Source organism: Taurulus bubalis (assembly GCF_910589615.1).
Source record: "Taurulus bubalis genome assembly, chromosome: 2".
Lineage (NCBI taxonomy): Eukaryota > Metazoa > Chordata > Actinopteri > Perciformes > Cottidae > Taurulus > Taurulus bubalis.
The window spans coordinates 32,391,337-32,402,027 of NC_136590.1; the positions used below are offsets into that span (position 1 = coordinate 32,391,337).

The 10,691-nt window shown below is 40.4% G+C and overlaps 1 pseudogene across 1 annotated transcript; it reads right to left on the reverse strand.

Annotated features, from left to right (window-relative positions):
* Positions 1 to 663: 663 nt before the first annotated feature.
* LOC306753923 (multidrug and toxin extrusion protein 1-like) lies at positions 664 to 8,857 on the reverse strand (annotated as a pseudogene). The gene is made up of 6 exons: positions 8,759 to 8,857; positions 5,561 to 5,662; positions 5,094 to 5,207; positions 2,518 to 2,650; positions 1,176 to 1,302; positions 664 to 792 (listed from the first exon to the last, which is right to left on the reverse strand). The product of its transcript is annotated as a multidrug and toxin extrusion protein 1-like (transcript).
* Between the last annotated feature and the right edge of the window lie 1,834 nt (positions 8,858 to 10,691).

The window sequence follows — 10,691 nt, forward strand, 5'->3', positions numbered from 1 at the left end:
GTGGCATCCATTTAGACTTCATATTTCATAATGAGAACATATATTTCATCAGTCTTGATTGGAAACCATCTTACGCAGCATGTTTCTGTATAAAGGAGACATCCCTACACAGTATTTGTTTCTGTTCAGTCTTACATTGGCTGATCATTTAAGTCGTTTTTCACTTTCTAAATATGTCAAAAGGTAAGAACTGCAAAAGTGATGTGGTTTGAACTATTCATTTTAAGAAATAAAATACTATCACTATGAATAGATTCAATTTTAAAGACAAATCCTCATCGGTATGAAGGAAAACAAGGAATAATTCAAATGAATCTGAATTAAGTCAACAATTTTTTACGTTTTCAAAATGGTGCAATAATTGAATGCAGTTCCGGCAGTTTTTCATTGTGTAGCATGTATCATTGTTATGCAGATATGTCCCATTATTAGTGCATCATAAATGGTTTAGATGTTTTATAAAAGTGGGAGTATGGATTGGAAGTTTGTAGAAATTACTTCAGATGGTAAAATGGAAGCTATGGATAGCTGTATATTGCTATTGATTGTTGATGTCTGCTTATGTGTGTCGTGCTTTACTGCTACGCATGAAGATGTGTCCGTGCTCTCAGAGGCTGACTCACAGAGCTTGGTTCTGCACATACAAGTTCATGGTCACTCGTCTCATTCAAGCAGTCTGATGAGCAGCTCGCTGATGCAGACTCCAGCAGCGAGGATGATGAACGTGAGCAGCACAGTGAGGCCACGTCGTACCACCAGCTGCCTGGCTGACAGAGCCACTTCATCTGAAGTCTGTTGACCCGCATCAAGCACTTCAAGCTTTCCCTTCAGAACTCAAGGAAGTAGATCGACTGGTCTTTTCGTGGGCCTTTTTATCGCCAGAGGGTTTAACACATGATTAATGATTGCAATAGTTCCCAGAAAGAAGATGTCCATTTGGAGGTAAAATAACTGGTAACTTGTGTTAACCTTTGTTACATATCCAGAACATCTTGCTTCCCTCTGTTTTGTGGACTCCGGCTCTTATAAGTGCCTATTCAGAGATATAAAACAACAACCAAGTCACAAAAAACAGGTTAAAATATTTGTATCCACCCAACTGGATTAGGTTGAACATAGTTTGCATCTACAATAGCAATGGCACTGTATTAAATTAGTTTCTTCCTCTGACTCACCTCTTCAGTGATTTTTAGCGAGTTCAATTTGCAATGGAAAATTATAAAAAAATCATGGACTGTAGCAAAACACAAATTAAAAACCCAGACCACAGTCCGGGACCAGAAATGGGTGTTAGTTTACACTCTGGGGTCTGGGTTCATTTTCTTGATTTTACATAATTTTTCAATGTCTCTTTTTAAAGTCACTTGCATATGATACATACATACAAAAATTACAGAAGAATCTCAGCTATCTATATAATGAGGCACCATTGTCCCAAGGCACAAGTGTAAAGAGAAAATATGACTAAAGCTGAAAAATGTCATCTTGATTTTGGAAATTGTTCATATTTGTTGTGAAAACATAACTTTACTCATGTGGTATAGCGGTTTTGGTGATGGAAATTGGTTTACCAAAGGTCTTAGGTTCACAAAAGCAGTGGAATATATGAATAAAATGGTAGACACATGTAGATAAATGTCAAAAACCAAATTAATTATTATATGGTGGGGGGGATGATGAGATGTGGCTGGTTTTGAGGCCTGCTATGGTGATGTGTTGGCAGGCAGACGGACAGGGAGACTGCTGCAGCGATGTTGCATGTTGTCCTCTGGACCCTCACAGCTCTCAACCGTTCATAGCTGTAGTCAGCTATCTCCGTTAGCTCTCGTTAGCTCGCGCCGTGTTAGCAGCACAGTACTGTAGTAACGATTAACGGAGATCCAACACTACTGGTCGTACTAAGTTCACTGTAAGAAAGTTAACGGTGATAGAAACAACAGTTGAGTATGCACCGTTCAGTCGTAGACACAAAAGAGACATCCAAAACGGGGCTATCTAGTGACGCGCTAACGCTAAGCTATCGTCAACAAACTAACGTAAGTTACGGTCTTACAAACACATAATGGAGGTCCAACACTACTGGTCGTACTAAGTACACTGTAAGAAAGTTAACGGTGATAGGGGCAACAATTGATTACTCACCGTTCAGTCTCACTGAAACGCTGTAGCCAGCTATCTGGCCCGTTAGCTCCGGGTAGCTCCTTGTTAGCGAATCCTTCAGGCACTGGAGGTGCGCCGTCTGTCCCCTCCAATATATTTGCTCAGGACTCTTTGCTTGGCATCTTCTGACTCACATTGAAGCTTTGCACATGTCGTAAGACACGTCAATGTTTAGATGCTCAGACGCGGAAGTGGAAACCATATCCGCCAGATTTTAAACCATATCTCTGTGACGTATTATTGTGATGATAGAATTTTATTAAAAACTTAAACACCTGCCCGGCCGCGTCGACGCGGGCCCCGCCCCCAAGGGGTGGAAATATGATACTGTCACTTACATATTAAATCTGTACTCACCTATGATGCCCATTTTGACCAAAAACATCAAAGACACACCAATGTAGAACCCGATGAGGTAGTAACCCATCAAGTTGCACACAGCACCAATCAATTGCTTCACTGCCCCTCTGACAATACCTCCTGTCACACCCTGTGGAGGTCAAACAAAGAGAAATCTAAATTCTGTGCCAACAAGTCGGGTTTATTTTGCTGGCCAAAGAGATGAAGTGACTTGTGTGGCAAAGGCTCTCACCGCAAAGGCCTCAGCAACAATGGAGGAAACCATAAATCTTGATGATATCCGCCACCTTCTCTAAAAGCAAAATACAGATATGTATATGAAAATTAAATAAATAACAGGTGTGTGCAAAGTTGATGTTATATGCATGCATGTCTCTATAGTGACAGTGCAAAGTCCAAGCTTACTTTGCTGTCAGCGTTCTCTGAAGTTACACATTTGTTTTTTGCCACTTATGGAGGAACATTATCTCTGTTGTGCATACAACAGTTACCAGGTAAGTAAAATAATATATGTATAGGAAACCTTACAAAGCCCAGATAACACTGATAATAATTAACTGTATATGAATGTTTGACACGATCAGATTACATGTCCATGGCTTGTACATTGCAATGACACAGAATGTACACAAAGCAGGTCTAAAATCAATACAAAAACAAATATTATCTACAGCTAACCTCTGTTATATCAAGCAACGATATTATAATAATAATCATTATGTAGGCTTTACAACTTGATTCTGACTATACCGCTTATTATGGGCCTTAATATCCTGTACAATACATGTTTCAGCAATATCCCTGGCCTGTTTAAATAAGATATAGGTGAAGCCTGCATTTATCCATTTTTCTCTCGTTCACTTGCCCAACATAGTCTTTGAAATGATAATATATGACATGTCTCTTTAAGTATACATGAGACTGTGATGAACCCTGGTAAAAAAGGTGTGGGGGCTCTAATTGGTCCAGATTGTTAAATGCAGTTGTGAACCAACAGCAGCTGGTTGCATGCTCAAGGACCTATCGTGGCTGTTGTGATTAATACTTTTTCAAAACACCTTTCATTACTTGTTTTACTGCCATTGACTGCCTGCTGATTGCTAACTCACCACTCTTAACCGTTCTCCGGCTGTTTGGGGATAACACAGCTGAGTGCATCTCTGACCCCCCATCTGCCACTCTTCGCCCACAGTTTGCAATGCAATTGGCTAATTCATTCATTCCAATTCATTTTAAAGCTAACGTATTTCTTGGAGTCTTTTCGGAATTGCACAGTGGGTCAACACAGGCGGCAACGTCCTCCAGTTCCGAAAAGTGAAGCCAATGTGAAAGGGCCTTAAACTTGCATTTTCTCTAATAGCCATCAGTGGTTGCCTGATTGCAAAAATAACTCCAATTGTATTGAGTGCAGCAGGGACGATGTGTTCTTTGTAGGCCAACCCAGGAAGTTAACATCACACTGGTTCCTCGACAAAAAGCCGACAGGATTTTTCCGTTCGATTATGTTTATGATATTCACAATCAAATAGACGATGAAGCATGGCATGCTTTAGGGGGCGGCTACCTTAGGATTGATTGATCGCTACCACGACATTGTCAGGCCTGAGAGTTGTTCGTGTTTGCTTTCTATAATTATCACCCTTTCATAGTGTGTTTTCACTTCATAAAAAAATATTTAAATTTAAATTGAACATGAAATATTAAGGAAGTAACAAATAAAAAGCTACCCTTACAGTAGTTTAATTCACTGAACCTATCGTCCCAAGTAGCAGTACACAAACAAGAACACAGCCAAGGAATACTGTGAGATGGCATTTGCAGCAGCAGATCCACTTAAGTGGAGTCAAGACAATCATAAAAAGGTAGGAAAACAAAGTATTTAGTCATTTCCAGTAAAGAAGTCCTGAAATAAAGCATCCAGTTGACTACTGACCATGCTATATCCAAACGTTGATTGGTTTAAAATATGAAAGAGTATTACTCCGTAAAGGCATACACTATTGTGAGTACAGTGGATGTACTCATGCAACCCCCAGATCCAGATGGTTGAGGAAGATGTAGTTGATTATTACATTTAAAACGTTCGATGTGGCTCCACAAGCTGTTTAAAAAAGCACGCCTTCTCAACCCATCAGCGCCCCTGCTGTTTGTTTCAGTCTCACAGTACACATTATTTCTAACACATAAAATAATTTCATTTGAGTCATCATTTAGTTTCACACCAGTGGTCTTGCAGTCAATAAACACACCTGATTCTGAAGATATCTCCCCTGCAGCTGGTAGGCAATGAATGGAGTTAACTAGATCAATAATGCAACAAAACAAGCAATCAATAAAGCATGTAAGGATGGAGATGCAAATAAAAAATAAATATATTTCACTGGCAGGGCCGGCATAAAGATTTTCACATACAGCTGGGAGAGTCTTTATGGCAGATGAAAAAATAAAGGAAATGGTAAATAAGTGCAATAAATAATGCTAAATAACTTTATCAATGAGTAATATGTGTAGATATGTCCGTTTGTGCTGTGGCATGGCTGTGACGCACAGATTATGAAATGGAGAGGGTTCACCTGCGACCTCTGTGCTCTGTCTGACAGCCAGAAGAATGGGCTGAAATAGGCTAAGAGCAGAATCAAAACTCCCCTTTGGAGTATCACTCCGACACACTTTCCACTCCCATAAGTCTGCAAGTAGGTGGTCAGAAAAACAGGAAACTAAAATAGCTCCTAGTCATGTGCAAGAAAAAGGGCAATTTGACACAGGGAAACAAACATGGAAGAGCACACAGTGAACACAGCAGTTACAGGTCCGGACTGACCTGGTTGTATAAATCAGCTTAATCCCTGAGATATGAGAGTATCACATGTTGATGCCAATCCACTGCCAATGGAATTACCTGTGACAAAAAAGAAGAAAAAAATTATTCATGCTTTTATAGATAAAATAAAAGTTTAAAATGCAATGCAATGATGAGCAATGATGCCTGAGTGCAGAATGCCAATAAAAACAGAAACTAAACTGCACTGAGATCCCTCACCGCAATCGCTAACGCCATCGCCGCCAGCTCTGTTTTCCCCAGGTCACCGCAGAACACCACGCTGACGAAGTCGATCAGGAAGCCCATCATCTGTGAAATGAACTGAAAAACAAGATCATGCTCTCACATTTTCATAACTATAAAAACATAAATGAACTTCACCAAACATGAATGAATTAAACTCCACATGCTGCTGATGGAGTTATTGTTCTTTGAAAAACCATGTCTCAAAAAGCCTCGAGGTAAGAGAAAGTTTCTATTTGCTTTGGCAGCTGACATGTGTTCCGCTTTGGTTTTGCTGCAGCTCTTTTGTATTTGTGAGCATCTTTACTACTCTCCTTTCTTCTTTAGAAAATAGTTTAGTGATTGCTGGTGTAGGTTTTTGACAGCCTTTGGCATATGCCTTTGGCATATATATATATATATATATATATATATATATATATATATATACACGAGACATTTTAACAGACAGTTACTTCAATTGCTAATTGAGAACGACCAACATATCACACTGTATTTGTCTGCTACTTGAGCTTGTGACACTTAAAAAGAAAGATAAAGGATGTAATCTGTTTAGTTAAAATGCTGCCACACTTTTATCACGATGGCAATTCTTTTTCTAATTAGTCCCATTGATTTGGAGTTATTACCCTGTTAATTACTTTTATAAGTAGGTGGCAATTTGAAAATAATTACTGGTACACCACAACCCTTATGTTAAAAGTAAAGCAATTTAAGCTTTTTTATCAAATCAAAAACATCTCAGACATATTCACATTTATCATGGTAATAGGTGTCCTCCTCACTAGTCTAAATATTGCTGTTTCTTTTCAATAAATATACAGTGCTAACAGCCTCAACAACATATATGTTCCTGTGCTTATATGATTCACACCCAATCATTCTGAGTGTTGCTGCAGACTTAGTACCTTTAGCTACAAAGAATATTTAGTCTAGTATAGTATAATTAAGCTCTCCTTGCATCTAGACCCAATCTTACAACGGGTCTCGTTTCAAAAGCTGAACATGTTCATTCTTGCAGTCCACAGGTACTCAGAGCGTAATGCTTTTCATGCAGGATCCGCAATGTGACTCAACACTGTGAGCAGCAGCAGAAGGCGATTTTCTCTGTTGTGGACTGTCCATTTACTTCTCTACATGTGCCTTTTGAAGCAAAATCTACCATACTGAAATGAGATTTGGCAGAAAATAGAACTCAATCCCAAACTGAATAAATGTACAGTACAATTCTACCCCTCAGACACAGACAAGAATGCTGAGAGTAATCAATAACCAATTACCTGGGTAATAATCAATAACCAAGGCAACGTCCGCTCACCTTAATCTTTGTCTGTGAGAGAGGGAAAATACAAAGTGCTACAAGTCACATCACTCCACCCCCGGCCTACCAACAAGTCGTGCACTCCCCTTAAAATGGTGTCACAATAAATTGGTGGTTTTTCTCTCTGTGGTGCGTCACAGATTTTCACAGTTTCACCAACGTTCAAAAGTAATGACAGCTTCTTGGTCAAAGTGTGAACATGCATGCCTATAATTAAACACACTGTATGAGTAATACAGCTTTTACCCGTTTAATCCTGAGCATTGAGGGGAGGTGGAAGTTATGTTGCCCACAATTTTACTGAAGAATATAGCAAGAAAAGTGAAAGATGACTTAAAAAGCAAAGCTGACTGTAATGAGAGGTTGAAATGCTACGTTCACTGGTCATAGAGGCTGTGGTATGTGTAGAGTTAGGTGATAATTCTCTGTGGGTTTATCAATCGAGACAACTCTTAGTCATCTGACAACTTGTTAATATAAAACATATTGATTAGAGCAGCTTTTAAAGGGCGATAATAATATTTTCCACCAAAAATGTATCAATTAACAATGTAAAAACAATGCAACAAATGAATGGGATTGAACCTACATAGAACAACTCTGCACCAAACAGCAGGCAGACAGTCGGTGAACATTGAGGAGCATTTAGCAGTTTAAAATAAAACAGATATTTCTAGTTTTAGACATAAAACCGAAATGTGAATATTCGCCAGGTGGTCAGAAACATGACCACACATGAGTGTTATAATAACTCCATAACTGCGTGGTTTGTAAATAATCAAATAATCTCAAAATGTGAGTTCCCTGTACCTTTAATATGCAAAGATCATGATGAGCAAACAGGCACAAATGGTCTTCCATAGTCGTCTGCCATACATATTTAATCACATATTCAACTGCATGTAATTGGAAACAATATGTTAATGAAATCATGCAAACCTACCTTAAACTTAATAACTTTGATTTTCTTTTTAAATTCATTATGAATTTTTGCATTTCACTTATTGCACTATAGGCTCAACATCATAACGTGTAATGTGTATATTTCCCGGTTTTAGATCTGAATGACCACTAAAAGCCAAAGGCGATCTTTGGATTTCCCATCACCGGTACAAACTGCACATTGTCTGCTAGAAGAAGAAAAAAACAGACTTCTGATGAAAACTGTTTTGCTGTTGGCTGTCAAACCATTTCATGACTGCAGAATACAGAGCGAACTGACGTTGTGTTGCTAAATCACAGATTTATTTTAATGGGTAAATCACTGAGTCTGTCACTGTAAAACAGCACTCAAGCTTGTATCCTGTAGCCTCATCATGTTATATTCTTCCTCCCATAGTAACACCTCTCAGTGAGGTGTTCCTCTCGCTGGTTGTGGCTATGAGAACCTCCCATCGGGTGGTGCTGTTTTGCTCTTGTTGAAATGTAAACGCTCAAAATGTCTGGCATATCAGGCTGCTTTACTGAACTTTGAATGCATTTGTAATCATTTAATCAAATAATATAAACATTTGTTTCTCTTTCAGGTGATTCAAGTCATTAAGCACAGTCGAGCAACCCTGCGACATGCTGTCGAACATACTGTCAAACACTCCATTTTGCAGTTTCAACTGTTTTCTTTGCCTTGGGGCCAAAGGGAGAAGAGAGGAGTAGAAAAGAGAAAGGGAAATTAGCGCAGGCCAACAGGAGAGGAAGGGGGTGCCACCTAGTGTAGGCTCTCATTCATTTTCCTGGTTCAGTGATGCAGCAAGGCCCAACGGGTCCACCCACCCACCAAATTGTATTCCTCCGGCTCCCCCATCCCAACTACACGCACAGAATCCCACACACACACGTGAATATGTTCCACCAACCAGCGGGGCCGGCGTCCGCCGTGACGTCACACTGCAGTTCTTCTCGGGCTCCACTGGATGACAGTGGCAAGTCACCACGTGCACATGATGAGCCGTCATTCTTAATGGCGACCGGTTAGAGTGTGTGTACGTGAGTGCATTTGTATGTGTTTGGGTTTGTGTGCATGTGCGTTCGGGTGGGGTCCGCGCCTGATGGGTAGTGATGGAGTATTGAGGAGGTGGAGAGGGCTTATGGGAGGGGGTAGGTGGCTTGATGGAGGTGTAGGAGGCGGGGGTGGGCAGTAAAATCGCAAATGAGAGGAAATTGTTTTGAGTCACAGCAGATTTGGTGGAGTGAGATAAGGGTTGATGACGGTGGTGGTGGTGTGATTAGGATTAGTGCGTGTGTGTGTGTGTGTGTGTGCGTTGGATAGAGTAGAAGGTGGTGGTGGGGGTGAGTGCATGGGAGAAGGTTTTTGGAGGGGTGAGATTATTTGCACGCACAGTGTCATTGTGTGTGTGCATTTATCTGTGTGTGCAGGTTGTGAATTTTTTTCCTGACTATGAGAGAGGTGAATTGAGGGAAAGATGAGGAGATGGGTGGTTTAGATAATGGCGGCCAAAGAGAGCGGGCGAGGGCAGAGCGTGTCACGCAGAAAGATTGAGTGCGATGAAATAAGAAAGAGCACATGAGACAAAAGAAGTCAACATTTGATAGAGATGCAAAAAAAAAAACGGGAGACAGTGCAGAGGGTACAGAGGGGGGTTGATGCAGAGTGATTTTCGATGTGTTCTTTTCCCTCCTTTGTTGGTTACGTTGTGAGTAGCTTTGGCGGCTGGAGCTTTAGTTTTTTTTTGGAAGGAACAATGACGCAGAGGGACCCGTCGCGTCTGCTCCAGCTGATAATGATGATGCCTAAAAACGATAACAATAATAAGTAGCTTCTTGTGGAACCCTAAAACTGCTGGCACGTGACGCGTACGTCACACATTATCACACATGACACACTGCACTGGACACACAGACATGGCTATCTCACGTTGGCAGTGTGTGTGTGAGGGTGGTCAGAGAGAGAGAGAGAGAGAGAGAGAGAGACACAAAGAGACACCGAGGGGGAAATAAAGAGAAAAGGGGAGTGGGGAGAAAAACGGATTATGCTTGGAGTCTGTCACCTGCACACACTTGACGTTAGCATGCGAGACAAACGTAGGAGATGTGTGCTCAAAGTCAAAAACAAAATTAACGCATTTATAGCTGCCTCTATTGTATGTGGGCAATCTTGTGTAATTTGGCTTTTATCAGTACAGACAGGAAAAAAACTAAATCAAAGGCAGCCACTCAGAGAAAGCTGAACCCTTCTGAGCAGCATTATTTTGAAATGTGGGAAAACCTAAATGAGATGGTGGGAGGTAAGACGTGTGGGGGGGTTGTTGACATATTCTTGACCACATTTTCAGTTTAAATCTACACAATGTCAAGCTCCTCATTTGAATTTCAGACTTTTTGCCAAAGGGACAAATAATTGAAGCATAAAAATGGCAATACAGATGAGAAGTAATTGAGCCATGACTAAAGCAGAGGAGAATTTGCTGTCTGCTCTTTTGTTGATGTATGAGCTTTTGAATGTCTTTGGTGAGTCATATAGAAATTACTTGAAATAGTAGCAGCGATGCTGCACTCACATTGTGTACGAGGGGCTATAAATAAGGCTTGATGCTTTGAGAATTTTAACTTTTGTGAGAGACAGCAGAGAGGGGGTATTCTGCTTAAAAAACAAATGACAATCGTAGCATGTAACTGTGGAGTCTCTCAGGTAATTAGGTTGCATTAAGCCTTAACTAATTCATTGTCTGACCTGCTAAAACAGGCATCATGGGACCATGTTATAATCCCACTGTTGATTTAAACAGCACTGTCCTAATGCAATGAACAAGCCTTCCCAAATGCCACTAA